This window comes from Pipistrellus kuhlii, unplaced genomic scaffold (genome assembly GCF_014108245.1).
Source record: "Pipistrellus kuhlii isolate mPipKuh1 unplaced genomic scaffold, mPipKuh1.p scaffold_m20_p_23, whole genome shotgun sequence".
NCBI classification, from domain to species: Eukaryota; Metazoa; Chordata; class Mammalia; order Chiroptera; family Vespertilionidae; genus Pipistrellus; species Pipistrellus kuhlii.
Window position 1 is genome coordinate 7649933 of NW_023425522.1, and position 13463 is coordinate 7663395.

At 53.4% G+C, this 13463-nt stretch overlaps 1 protein-coding gene across 2 annotated transcripts in view; it reads left to right on the forward strand.

Annotated features, from left to right (window-relative positions):
• The first annotated feature begins 5752 nt into the window (after window positions 1-5752).
• Window positions 5753-13463, forward strand: part of PIK3R5 (phosphoinositide-3-kinase regulatory subunit 5) — a 71629-nt gene continuing 63918 nt past the window's right edge. For both annotated transcript variants that reach the window (XM_036452195.2, XM_036452196.2), the window contains exon 1: window positions 5753-5902. The gene's annotated coding sequence lies outside the window, so the exon portion shown is untranslated. The remainder of the gene's footprint in view (window positions 5903-13463) is intronic.

Sequence of the window (13463 nt, forward strand, 5' to 3'; positions counted from 1 at the left end):
AATATCACTCTTTTTCATATGAATAGCCAACTACCTAAGCAACAACTTTCCTGCCTTTGAATGGTGTTGGCACCATTGCTAAAAAGAAATCACTTGATTGTAAGTGTGAGGGTTTATTTCTGGACTCTCAATTATACTCCACTGATTATATGTCTACCTGTAGTTTTGAGGTAAGTTTTTGAAATCAGAGCATTCGAGTCCTCCAATTTTTCTTTCTCTAATTATTTTGCCTATTCTGGGTTCCTTAAATTTCCTAATCCTTGGAATTTTGTTGCTAGGGCGAATGAGCTTTATTTTTTGTTTGGTCATTGCTGGTGTATAGAAAACTATTGAATTACATATATTTCTATATACAGCTACTTCACAACTCTTTCTAAACATCCCTTAATCCATTAGCAAGGATTTCTCAGGTAGGCTATCATATCTTTTGCAAATAACCATAAGCCTGACTCTTCCTTGCCAAATTTATGTTTCTTATTGTTTTTTTCCCGTAAACTTCAGAATATTGTTGACACTATTCACAGGATGCCATCCTTGTTCTGCTCCTTGTGTTTTGTAGCATTGCCTTTGTCCCGAAGAACTGTTTGCTCTCCATTCCCGGTCATCACCAGGCATCATATGGTCTGTTGGCTTGGGATAACATTTGTCATCTTGACAAAGTCTTTTTATTCCTAGTCCCTCAGGGTTTTCATCAGGGTGCATCCTATTAGGACAATTATGCAGTTGTCCTACGGTGCCCCATTCATATGATGAACAACATTAATAAACTCTTAACATTGACCCTCCCTCGCATAAACAGTCTCCCAGGCCAGCGGGGACCAATTAGCGCACACGAACAGAAATAACTCAGAGCTCACCGCTGCAGCTCCCGCCTGAGCAATACAGACCCGAGGTCACACACCGGAAGCCAGCAGGCCGCGTCTGGTTTGACCTGCGAGGAGTTTTAAAATAGCTCCTTTTGAATTTCTAGCATTTTGAAAACCAGGCCATTTCGGATTGAGCGTTCCAGATTTTGGTTTTCTTTAAACATTACAAAGTCTGACTATATCACTTCTGCATTTCCATGGGGCTGCAGCGGGGCTTTTCCCAGGGGGCTCCTTCAGCGGGCTTCTCATTTGCATCCTCTCCAAACCTCATTGTTCCCTGGCACCAAGGTCAGGGGTCAGCTGCCAGTTTTTTTTGTATGGATGCAATTTTTTTTTTTTTTTTTATATTGGAATTAGGTAAGAGTGAAATATTTCTTGTAATCATGTCTAGCAAATGTGGAAAAATAAAAGAGGCCAAGAGGCATATTTCTTGCTGGAGTGAAGAATATGTATAATATATGACGTGTGCCTGCTGAAAGAGTGCAATGCACAATGCCTCCAGAAAAGGAATCCTAAGGAGAACGTGGAAAAGCTGTGTGGGGAGAGGAAACCTTACGGAGCTGGGGAAGAAGGGACTGGCATTTCAGCAGGGCTTGTGTCCGGAGGCACAGCGTGGGACAGGAAGCCGCCACGAAGTGGCCCAAGACGGGTAAGAGAACTCCATCTCACCAGTTCTGCGCAGGACTCGGACCCGTTTGGCTCTTGGAGAAATTTGCGCTTCTGACCCCTGCTCAGCTTCCTTCGTTGTTGTTCCCCCAAACCTACCCCCCCCCCATTGTTCTCCAGGGCCCTAATGGAAACTGCCTCTTTTGCTGTTACCTGAAGCTCTTTCCTCCATGAGGATCAAATGTCAATCCGTGAGGCTGACCTGGGACAGTGGTCACACCCCTCCCGGTAAAACGTCACTGGACTTGCTTGGGAGGGACTGGGGGGTGGTGAAGGTTGGCCCTCACCTTCATCAGTTCGGCCCATAGTGTCCTTTCTGAACTTTAAAGTGGCACTTGATCCGTCAAGTCCCAAGTCTCCTATGTTGACCGTCTAGAGCAGTGGTCAGCAGAGTCATTAGTGAACAGAGCCAAATATCAACAGTACAACAATTGACATTTCTTTTGAGAACCAGATTTTTAAAACTTAAACTTCTTCTAATGCCACTTCTTCAACATAGACTCGCCCAGGCCGTGTTATTTTGTGGAAGAGCCACACTCGAGGGGCCAAAGAGCTGCATGTGGCTCACGAGCCACAGTTTGCCGACCACAGGTCTAGAGCTTTCACTGGAGACCACACTTCATCTTGCAAACCAGGACCCGCCATAAACCCCTCCTGGCAGGCCCCTGACGTGGCACCATTGTTGCTGGTGGGCAACCCGTCCAGCTGAGCCACTGAATAGGCCTGAACTGCTTTAGGCTCCTCCAAACACTGGCATTCCTTGAATACACTACCTTACCACGGCATATCAGTGTTTTAAAGGCTGATTATAATTTGTATTTACTTTTTCATTTTTGATTCTCACCAAAGGACTTGCTTAGACAGAGGGAGGGAGAGAGAGATCGGTTGCTTTCTGTACGTGCCCAACTGGGGATCAGACGCAGGTCTGGGCCCCGGTCACGAAAGGAACTGGCAGCCTTTTGGTCGACAGGACGATGCCCAACCAGCGGAGCCCCTCTGGCCAGGCTGTGATTATGCTATTTCCGATGTTTATATTTGTATCGTAGAAAAGAGCGGTCTGTAGTTTTCTTTTTTGAGTTTTAGTAACAAGGAAAATGAAATGGGAAGTTCTTCAACACTTCGAAAGAGTTGCAACATTTAATGTTTGCTTTTTTAAAATGCATATTTTGCAGTGATTTTGGAGTTATAAAAAAAATGTTGCAGCCCTAGCCAGTTTGGCTCAACGTATAGTGTCAGTCTGTAAAAGAAGGGTCCCAGGTTCGATTCCAGTCAAGGGCACGTGCCTGGGTTCAGGCTTGATCCCCAGTAGGGGGCGTGCAGGAGACAGCTGCTCAGTGATTCTCTCTCATCATTGATGTTTCTCTTTCTTCCTCTCCCCTCCTCTCTGAAATAAAAAAACAAACAAACATTTTTTCTTTCATTTTTTTATTAAGGTATTATATGTGTACATATCTTACCAATTTCCCCCCCACACACACTCCCATGCATGCCCTCCCTCCCCAGAGTTTTGCGACCATTGGTTATGCTTATATGCATGCATATAAGTCTTTCGGTTGATCTCTTATCTCCCCCATATCTTCCTACCCTCCCCACTGTAATTTGACAGTCTGTTGTTTTACGGCCTCTGTATCTATCTTTTGTTCATCAGTTTATAATGTTTCTATTATCCATAAATGAGTGAAGTCATGTGGTGTTTGTTTGTTTGTTTCTCATTGACTGGCTTATTTCACACACACACACACACACACACACACACACACACACACAAAAATGTTGCCTAGGGTTGCCATAAAATGAAGCCAGAAAAAGAAAACAGGAATATTGGTCGGAGGCAGAAGGGGAGAAGTTAAGGGAGATAACCCTCCAGGAGGGGTAGCATCCAATGCCACCGCGAGGTAAGAAGTGAGGGCACTGGGTTTGGCAGTTGGCGTTTCCTTGGTGATGTTTTCAGAGCATCGAAAAACACAAACGTAAGATGAGGAAGTTGAGACGACGGGACTCTCAGAGTGAAAGGAAGGAGAGAGGCCAAAATAGACATCTCTTTAAATGAAGCTACAGCAGAGCTGTCCACAGAGGTACAACATCAGGTGCCACATGAGTGACAGACAGACACCTTGAGTCTTACCAGCTGCTTCGGGAGGTGGGAGACCCAGCAGCTGCAGTTCTAAGTTTCCGCCAGTAGGTGTCAGGCGCTGCTCAGCTCTCCTGGTGGGCGGCCTGCCCTCTGGGGACAGGGAGACACAGGTGGGGCTAGCGGAGGGGGTGGGATAACATGAAAACTCAACCAGCTCATGGAGAAGAAAACGCCCACCTGTGAGGGGAGGCAGGCGGGGCCTGAGTGGGCTTTCTAGGATGCTCAGCTTCCTGGGGTGGTGACCTGTGAGGGGCAACTCTGCTTCTGCTTTCCTGGATGGACCTGCAGTTTTAGGAACGCCAAGGACCTGGCAGAAGTCAAGGATGCCATCACCCCTCTAGCGGTTTCTTCAGCGTTCAAAGCGATCTCATGACGCAGTATGCCACTCTGGTACACAACCGTGTCACTCTCGCTACTCTGTTCCTTATGCTAGGGCAGGTCTTCCCCTTTTGAGTCCTGCCATCTCTGGGCTCTCTTTTCCCCACCCCCTCTGCCTTTCTTGATGGAAAAGCAGGCGTTGGGGGGACTACAGTCCTTACCCACCCCCAGCAAGTCCCATGACCTTAGGCATAGCCTCTCACTCTGTCATGGCTTTGGTTCCTTATTTGTAACGTGGTGGTGGTGGTGGTGGTGGTGGTGTGTGTGTGTGTGTGTGTGTTGGGGTGGGGGTGGGACTGGGGCCTCCTGGTGAACGAGGAAAAGGGCCAGATGGTTTTGAGCTCCCTTTCCACCTCTTCCTGTCGGCGGGAACAGTCCTCCGTGTTCACCCAGGGACTTTCTGTTTCTAGGCCTTTTTGGGGAAGTTGCTTTTTCTGTTATTTAGGGAGTCAGGGAGAGACAAGCCGCTGGTGCTCACGTCTCTCAGGCCTCAGGCAGGGCTGTGGCTTCTGACCCACAATAACGGACTACCCTGCGGCCCACGCGGAGCGCTCCTGACAGATGCCGTGACAACAGATGCCGTGACAGGGCCGGGTCCAGAGGTGGAAGTGAAAACGCCAGTCTTGCCCTCTGTTGACGCTGAACACAGGGCAGCCTGGCATTGCTGGGGCGGCCTGCCCTGCAGCAAACCTTTTTTTAAAAATATGTTTTATTGATTTTTTTACAGAGAGGAAAGGAGAGGGATAGAGAGTTAGAAACATCGATGAGAGAGAATCATCGACCAGCTGCCTCCTGCACTCCCCCAAACAGGGATGTGCCCGCAACCAAGGCACATGCCCTTGACCGGAATCGAAACTGGGACCTTTCAGTCCGCAGACCGACGCTCTACCCATTGGGCCAAACCGGTTTCGGCAGCAAACCTTCTTATCCCCGTGTTGTAAGTGAGGAAACCGAGGCACGGTTTCCTCACTTACAACACGGGGATAAGAAGGACTCTGTGACCCAGCTCTTGGAAGAGCCCCATCTGCTCCGTCGTCCGCGGGGAGAGAAGGGGGGGCCAGAGAAGGGCCAGGACTCTGGAGGCGGCCCCTCTCGCTTTGGGGACGAGAGATCGAGAAGCCGGGGAAGTGGCAGCCGCCGGGGAGGAAGGGGGACAGGCCGCCCGGAGGCGGGGAACCCGGGCCGGCCGGTGCTCCCAGGTCCCCGCGGGAGGCTGGGGGTCCGGGCGTCCTCCTGCACGGAGGCAGGCGGAGCCCACATGGTACATGCGAAGAGCCACGAAAGAAAATAGAAGTGGTAAAAGGAAGTGGGGCGCTGGGTCTCCGCGAGAGAAGGAAGCAGCGCCCCGGAGCTTCCCCTTTCTCCTCCTTCCCCGAAGCCCCCACCCCAGTCTCTCCCCGCCCCGCCCACTGCCCCTGCGGGGTCCCAAACCGCTTCCGCTCCGCGGGCGGGACTGCGCCTGGCTCCTGCGGGGGGCGCTGGCGGTCCGGGCTGGCGTCCCTCCCACCTCCCACCCCGCTCCCGCCCGCCCGGTTCCTTTCGAAGGCGGAGCGGCTCGGAGCAGCGGCGGCTGCAGCGGGGACTCCGAGAACTCGGGAACCTGCCTAGCGCCTCGCAATCCCTGCCTCCGCCGCTAGGTGGCGCGACAGGCCCGCTGGGGGGCCGGCCCCGCCCAGGCGCCGCCCCCGATCAAGCCCCGCCCACAGCGAGGCCCCGCCCGCAGCTGTCCCAGGAGCGGAGCCTGGGCTGATGCTGGGACCTGCCGCGCGGCTCCAGCCCAGGTGCGGGGTCCCATCCGTACCCCGGGCCGCAGGGCGTTGTCACCGGAGAGGGGCGTGGCGCCCGGCGGGGACTGCAGGTGCGTGGCCGGGCGGCCGGGCGGCCGGGCGGCCGGGCGGCCGGGCGGCCGGGCGGCCGGGCGGCCGGGCGGCCGGGCGGCCGGGCGGCCGGGCGGCCGGGGCGGGGGCCGTCGAGGGCCGGCTTGGGGCTCGGGGCGGCGCCGAGCGGGCGGGCGGGCACCGCGGGGGAGCGAGCGGTGGGCTCCGCGGCGGCCGCGGCGGCGGTGGCTGGACAGATCCCGCTCCCTTAGGACTCTGGGGACAGGAGCCACGTTCGGGGTGCGGGCTCCGCACACATCCGCGGTCCCAATGATCCCGGAGGCTGGGGGGCATTCCGGGATCACCTATGGTTGTCTAGGTGGCCGCTAGCCGGACCGCCTGCCTGGGTGCGTGCGGTCCTAGTGCGGCCAAGGCTTCCTGCCACCCACTCTGGCCGCGTGGGCTTGTGTCCTGGGGTCACGGCGTCCGCACCTCCTGGCCTGGGAGCTCTCCTGACCGGCACTGGCCTCGGGGGTCCTTTGCCCTCAGGACCTGCGGGTCTGGGGGTCGTGGAAGAGCTTGTCTAGCCAACGTGAGCCCCAGACAGGGGCTGCTCTCTCTTCTGGAGAATTGCACGCTTGGCACTGTCAGAGGACTTGTGTTTACACACCCTGCGTGACGTGTGTGTGTGTGTGTGTGTGTGTGTGTGTGTGTGTGTGTGTGTGTTTGCGCGTGCGCGTCGGGGCTGGCCCGTCCCAGTCCTGGGGTAAATAAGCAAGAAGTTCAGTCCGGAGGAGGAAGGAGATGGTTCGGAGGGAAAAGGAAGATGAGATGAAAGTAGCAGGATGTGGTATCTACTGAGTTCACCAGCCTCAGTGCAGAGAGGAGGGGTGTGTTAGGCAAAATGAGGACTCCGAGCAGGCCAGAGCTGCCTCCCAGGCCCGCCCCACCTCAGGATGGCCCGCCTCCCCCGCCCCTCCCTCTGGGCCCAGCATCTTTCCATCCGGGGCTCCTTCCTCCTGGCCTTGGACCCCCTGGGCCACCTGGACCACAGGGTCCAGGCCTGGCCCCACAGCACAGCTCTCAGGGGTGGGCTTTGGAATCCGGCTGATTCTACAACCTGAACAAACACCTTCGGTGATGACGCTGGAGCCACTGCCTGGGGACTCCCTGTTGGGTAGAAAGGACACCCGAGTTCCAACCAAGCCCCGGGCTGCGACCTTGAGCATCTTGCCACCCCTCTCCCAGTCTCCCTGTCCATAAAATGGGCTCCAATAGCGGCTTCCGGGGCTGTGGGGATATGAGATGGGGAAAGTGTGATAAAAGGGGCTGCACATGGAGCTCCTCCCTGGGTATCTGCAGAGCAAGAGTGGGGGCCAGGGCTCACCTCTCCCTCCGCTGGTCACTGGGGTAAGATGATCAAGCTCTCTCTTCCTGCCTCAGGAAACCCTCCTTCGATTTTTTTTTTTTTTTTTTTTTTTAAAGCATAACTGGCCAGGACTATGGGGCAGGAGGGGGCGGGTCTGTGTGCTAGCCTCATTATGGTTTCAAGAAATCCTCCCCCTTATCTCTAGCTTGGGTGGGGGGTGGGTTATGTCTTCTCCCAACAAGCTGTGGTGTAAGCCGCCCCCTCGGGCCCCCTCTCCCCCATGCACCTCTCTTGTGTCTTTCGAGAATAACGGTGGCATTGAGCTCCAGTGTGTTGGGGAGTTCCGCAGTGGTGATGTGGGGGCTCCCCGGTGAAGGCTGAGGAGGCTGGCTCTGGAGTGACCCCCTGGCCACTGGCCTAAGGGCTGAGACGTGGGAGAAGGAGAGCCACAGCTTCTCAGCCTGGGCAGCTGGTGCTGGGGGCCCCAACTTGGGTTCAGGGAGCTCTCAGGCTGTGCACAAGGCCTTGGCTCAGAGAGGTGCTCCCTGAGCCAGAGGCTCTGTGGGACCCCTGGACACCTGAACACGTGAATGTCTGAGCTACGGGTGGGCTGAAAGCCTGGATCAGCTTCTTGAAAAAGGAAGCATCTGGAAGGACAAGATAGAGTGATCATTCACAAGGTCCAAGGAGAGGTGTTATATTTGGCATTGAGTCTGGCATCCATGGGCGAGTGAAGGAAAGAATAGATCTTACTTCTCTGCCCAAGGAGAAGAGACACTTTCGCAGCAAACGTGTTGCATATTCAGATTTCCATTGACTTGAAGACAGTGCATACTTTCACATGTTATCAGCTCTGAAATCAAGATGCATCTTGCCATCTCTAGCATCTTACCATTAGCATAGATAGCAGTGTTCCTTTTTTTAGTAGCACACAAAATAATGGTGCACCTTACATACAATGGTGCATCTTAGATTCTGTTCAACACGATGTCTGTTTTCCAAAATGTGAGGAACGCTTCAGACGTACACAGGTACACACAGAATTGACATTCCCATAAGTAAATTTGTATACATTAATTTTTCCAGTAACTCTGCCTTCTAAACACCCAAAAACTTTTCAATGTGTCTAGTTTTAAAGGAATCTTTGTAAAATGTGTTGCTTGCGTTTATAAATGTAGCACATTGTGTCGGATTTAATATCTTGAAAATATCACATGGTTCTACCCACCATTCTCTTTTGTACCTTGGGTGAATCCACTCAGGATACATTTTCTGCCTTTTTCTTTCTGCCCTCTTTCCCCAGTATATCATGTTCTTTAATCTTCACAGCCACGCTCTGAGGTAGCCGCAACTGTTGCCCCCATTTTATGCATGAGGAACCTGGCCATGTGACTAGAAAGTGGTAGAGCTGGGCTGTTCCTGGCTGGTGTCTACTCTTTTTAAAAAAATGTTTCTACTGATTTTTTTTTTTTTTTTTTTTTGAAGAGAGAATAGAAGGGAGCGAGACATAGAATCATCAATTGGCTGCAACCTGAGCGTGTGCCCTAACTGGGAATCGAACCGTGACCTTCTGGTTCCTGAGTTGACACTCAACCACTGAGCCACAGCCAGCCAGACACTGGTGTCTACTCTCGAGCAGAGATGATTAAGCTTGAGTGGCAGCCTGCATGCAGATGGGGAAACTGACAGCTTCCCCACCCCCTATTGAGTGTGAAGTGCATGCTCTCTAGGGCATTACTTTTGGGCATAGCTGTGGCTGTTCACATGACTTTTCTGTCTGCTTCCAGGCTAGCAGGATAGGTTCTGGATAATTGGGATTACTAGTTAAGTGACTTCTGGATAAACGAGATGTAGCTATAGCAAAGAGCACCCAATAGGAGGGCGAGGACAGGAAGAAAGGGGTGACACAAAGCAGACATTGGGTCCTTCTTGAGCCTAGGGAATTACCCATGGGCTACTAGGTTTTGGGCTTTAGAGTTTGGACTCAGTTGGAGCCTCCTGCCTCCAGCCTCCCGCCGCCTTCCTATTGAGCCTTCCTAGTTCCGCCCCTGTCCTGTTGCCATGGTGATGTAAGACAACAAATGAAAGCAAGTTGCTTTTCAACTGCAAACCCTGCAGAGCTGCCACCGATACCCGCTAGCATGACTAGGAAGGCCTTCCACCACCCAGCCGGTTTCACCCGCTGCAGCTCAGGCAAACCTCCGCGCCTTTGCATGTGCTGTTCCTTCTCCCCCATTGCCCTTCACTTCCTCTACCTGCCCGGGGGACCATGCGTTCATCCTTGCATTCTCAGCCCAAACATCATCTTTGGCGTGTTCCCCAACCTCCTCCCCACTCCACAGCACTGAGCACCCACTCCCGCTGTCCTCGCCATGCCTATGGTGTCCTCCTACCAGGACACGGACCACCCCGTCCGACAGGGTCTGATCCGTGGCTCGGTGGCTTGCTCACTGATGCTCAGTGTGGCTGTGAAGCTGTCACCATGAACCCTCGAGGGTCTCACAGGCAAGAGGTCCATGCACATGAACAGTGGGAGCTGCCTGGACAGGATGGTGTGGGGGCAGGAGGGCGGGGTCGGGAGGGAGTGGTGTGCTTTTCATTTTCGTGTCCTCCGGAGTCTTCTTGCTGTTGTTGTTGATCTAGGCAAATAAGCTTGTGTGGTTTCTCTGTTTGTGTGTGTGTGTGGAGGGAGGGGGGCGGGGGGGGGGGGAAGGAGTAGGGCAGAGCTTGGGGATGAGGGCTGAAGGTGGCTTCCAGGCTCCTGCTTCCCCTGGAGTGAGGGTCTCTCATTTCTGCCTGAGTCCTTGACTCCTAACATGTGACCTCGGGCGAATCCATGTGTCTCTCTGGGTGTCAGTTTCCCCATCGACATGGCAGCGTGGCACCAGCTGTTTTCTGTGACACACCTTAACCTCAACATTGCACACACTGGCTCAGCATTTCAACACGGAGCACTTCCTGTGCGCCACGCGTGTGCTGGACTCCTGAGCAGGACATACCGTGCTCCTGCTCCTGGAAATTACAGTCAAGTGGACAAGGCACTAGGCACATCTATCACTTCATTACAGTCACGAGAATTACGGAGTTCTGTGAGATTACGTTAAAGGAGCCCAACATAGTTGGGGAATCAAGGAAAGGCTCCCCAAAAGAAATCATTTTTGGGCCCTAGCCGGTTTAGCTCAGTGGCTAGAGTTGGCTCACAGACTGAAGGGTCCCGGGTTCGATTCCGGCCAAAGGCAGGCACCTTGGTTGCAGGTTCCCCGGCCCTGGTCGGGGTGCGTGCAGGAGGCAACCGATCGATGTGTCTCTCTCACATCCATGTTTCTCTCTCTGTCTCTTCCTTTCCCTTCCACTCTCTCTAAAAGTCAATGGATGAGGATGAACAACAACGAAACAAACCAAAGCAAAGAAGGAAGAAATCATGTTGGAGTTGAGACTTGAGATAGGAAATTTAAGAAGCGGTAACGCTAGCAATAGCAACGCCTCGCACTGAGCAGGCACGTGCGGTGTTCTCTGGGTGCACGCTCGGAGCCCGTCCTTTAGCAGCTCGGCGGGGCTCTGTAGACTTCCTGTCCTGTGACCATTACAGGAGGTAACTGCTGGCAAGTACCTCGCCCAGTGCCTGGCACAGGCCAGGGCTCCTCCCCTGCACCGCCTCCTCCCCCCTCCCCCCTGCTCCGAAGGCCAGGAACCACGCTGAGGCCACACATGCCGTGACAGGGTGTCTCCCCTTTCCTTTCGCTGCTCAACTCTGGAGAGCACGTTTCCACGCTGCTGCCACGGCTCAATGCAGGCGTCCTCTGCAGGCGGCTTTCAAGCTGGCTGTCCGGGTAGAGGTTGCCCCTTCACAGACCACCGTCGCATCCTTTGCTGGGCCTGCCTGACGTCCCTCCCCAGAGCTGCTCCTCTGGCAGGGCTCAGAAACTCTGGTGTTCTCTGTCACCTACGGAGACACCCGTTCAGCCCTCACAGCCTTCTTCATCCAGAGTTGTCGCCCCGGAACCACAAAGTCTCTGCAGATGTATCTCTGGGTTTGGGGTCTGAGCATCTGTTCCTGAATTGGCGTGGTGGCTCTGACTCTTGTCAGGCAAATCTTCACACAACCACTTCCACCAAGCCCGGCTGAAGCGGAGGCGACCTGCCTCCCCTCTGCTTTTTTGGGTTTGTTAGATCACATCTACACCTACAGCTCTTTTAAAAAAATATATATTATTTATTATTTATTTCAGAGAGGAAGGGAGAGAGAGAGAAACATCAATGATGAGAGAGAATCATTGATTGGCTGCCTCCTGCACACCCCACACTGAGGATTGAGCCTGCAACCCAGGCATGCGCCCTTGACCAGAATCGAACCTGGGACCTTTCAATCTGCAGGCTCACGCTCTGTCCACTGAGCCGCACTGGCCAGGCTATACCCACAGCTCTTAAGGAGAGTTTCAAACTCTATTAGATAATGGGGTTCTTTGAAAAACTGATCAGAGTGATAGATCATCTTCTTCCCGTCCCCAGAAAAGCATGTGTGTGTGCACAATTGCTCTCCCTCTCTCAAAGTTTTGAATAAAAAAAAAACATGTCAAGGTCTTCTTAAACATTGCAGTCCACCGAGTAGCCCAGAATAACATCCTCTGCTCTAGGAAACAGGACCTTCTCTACTGCGATCGCTCTGAACAGCCCCGCTGTCATCACAGGCCGGTGGGGGGTGATGCTGGCCAACAGAAGCCTGCAGACTGCAGAGGAGGCGCTGGCCTCCCTGGCAGACCTCAGGCGGCGAGCAGCGGGCCGAGGCCCCTGCCCACTCACGGGGCCACCGCCTCGCATCCGCTTTCTGCGTCTCTCATCAAGTCTTGAATTCAACCCATTGCCAAGTTGATTAAGGAGCATCACTTTGTTGGGGGTGTCCTTACAAGAAGCCCTTCGCTTCCCTACCGCCCACCTCCCCCCAACCAGAGAAGTAGATTTAAGGCCAGGAATGAGCCAGAGAAAATATGTGTTTGTGGCTGTTCCCCTGGAGCCGGTCTAGGAGGCAGAGGCAGCCCCTGCGCAGGTACTCGCCCCGCCGGGCTCCAGGGCTGGCACGGGCTTGGGCTTTCTTTCTCTGGTGCGGTCACAGCCCTTTAGGTGCTGAAGTCAGGCACCACGTGTGAACTCCTCATTTCTAAGGATTTTAAAAAGCAGGAATGTACATTAAGTGTGTCAAATTCTCCTTTAAGCATCTTCTCGGCAATTCTTGTATTCTTTCACCTCGAGATAGATTTATATGGCACATTATACAAACACTAAAGGCCCGATGCATTAAACGAAATTAATGCAAGAGGCTCGGCCAGCCCAGCCCTGGCTTCCTCTGGAAGGTTATCCGAAGGTTGTTCGGCTGTTCGGTCTAATTAGCATATTATGCTTTTATTAGTATAGACCCTTCTATGGAACCCTCCTTGCACTCCTGGAATAAACTCCATTTGGCCAAGGTGTTTTGTTCTTTTAATACGGTGAGGTGGTTCTCAGTAGGGCTTGTACACCCGTCCTCATAAGTAAGCTCAGCCTGTTTTCCTTTCCTGACCGCGTCGTCAGGGTTTGGTGTACTGCTTTGCCACGTGGTTTGGGAGGCATCTGATTTTCTCCTGCGCCCTGGCCAGCTTGTCCTGCAGGCCAACCGATCCGTCCCCTGAAAACTGGGAGAACGGCGCTGGTCTTTACCCACTCCCTGGGCCTCTCTCTCCTCTTCTCTCTTCTCAGTTCTCCAGGTGCACGCCTGTCCCCCCACACCCGCCCCGGGGACCCACCTTTGACTCTTGGTCCTACAATTGCTGAGAGCCAACTGGAGGGCAGCTCCACTCCAAGCGCTGCATTTTGTGGGGATGTTGGTAAACCACTTTCTACCCAGAGACAGGTTCCCGAGATGCTGGTGCCATAACAGGAAATGACTAAGGAAGCGAGATGTTTTCCTCTAAGGAGAGCACCCTCAGAGTGATCTCTCTCTTCACACGTTCAAAGGGCCATATCCTTTGGAAAAGCCGGACACCTGCTCGGTGGCCGTCTCTCTCCAGAAGGAAAGGGTCCAGGGAAGGGACGTTGTAAGGAAATAGACTTCAGCGTGCTGCGAGGGAATCTTGGAGAAATCAGAGCGACAGTGGAACAGGTGGCCTGGTGGTTGGTAGTGAGCTCCCTGTCAGGGGAAGTATTCAGGGAAAATACATGTCGGAGGTGGAAAGGAAAGCGGTGAGGATGAAGACCAAGAT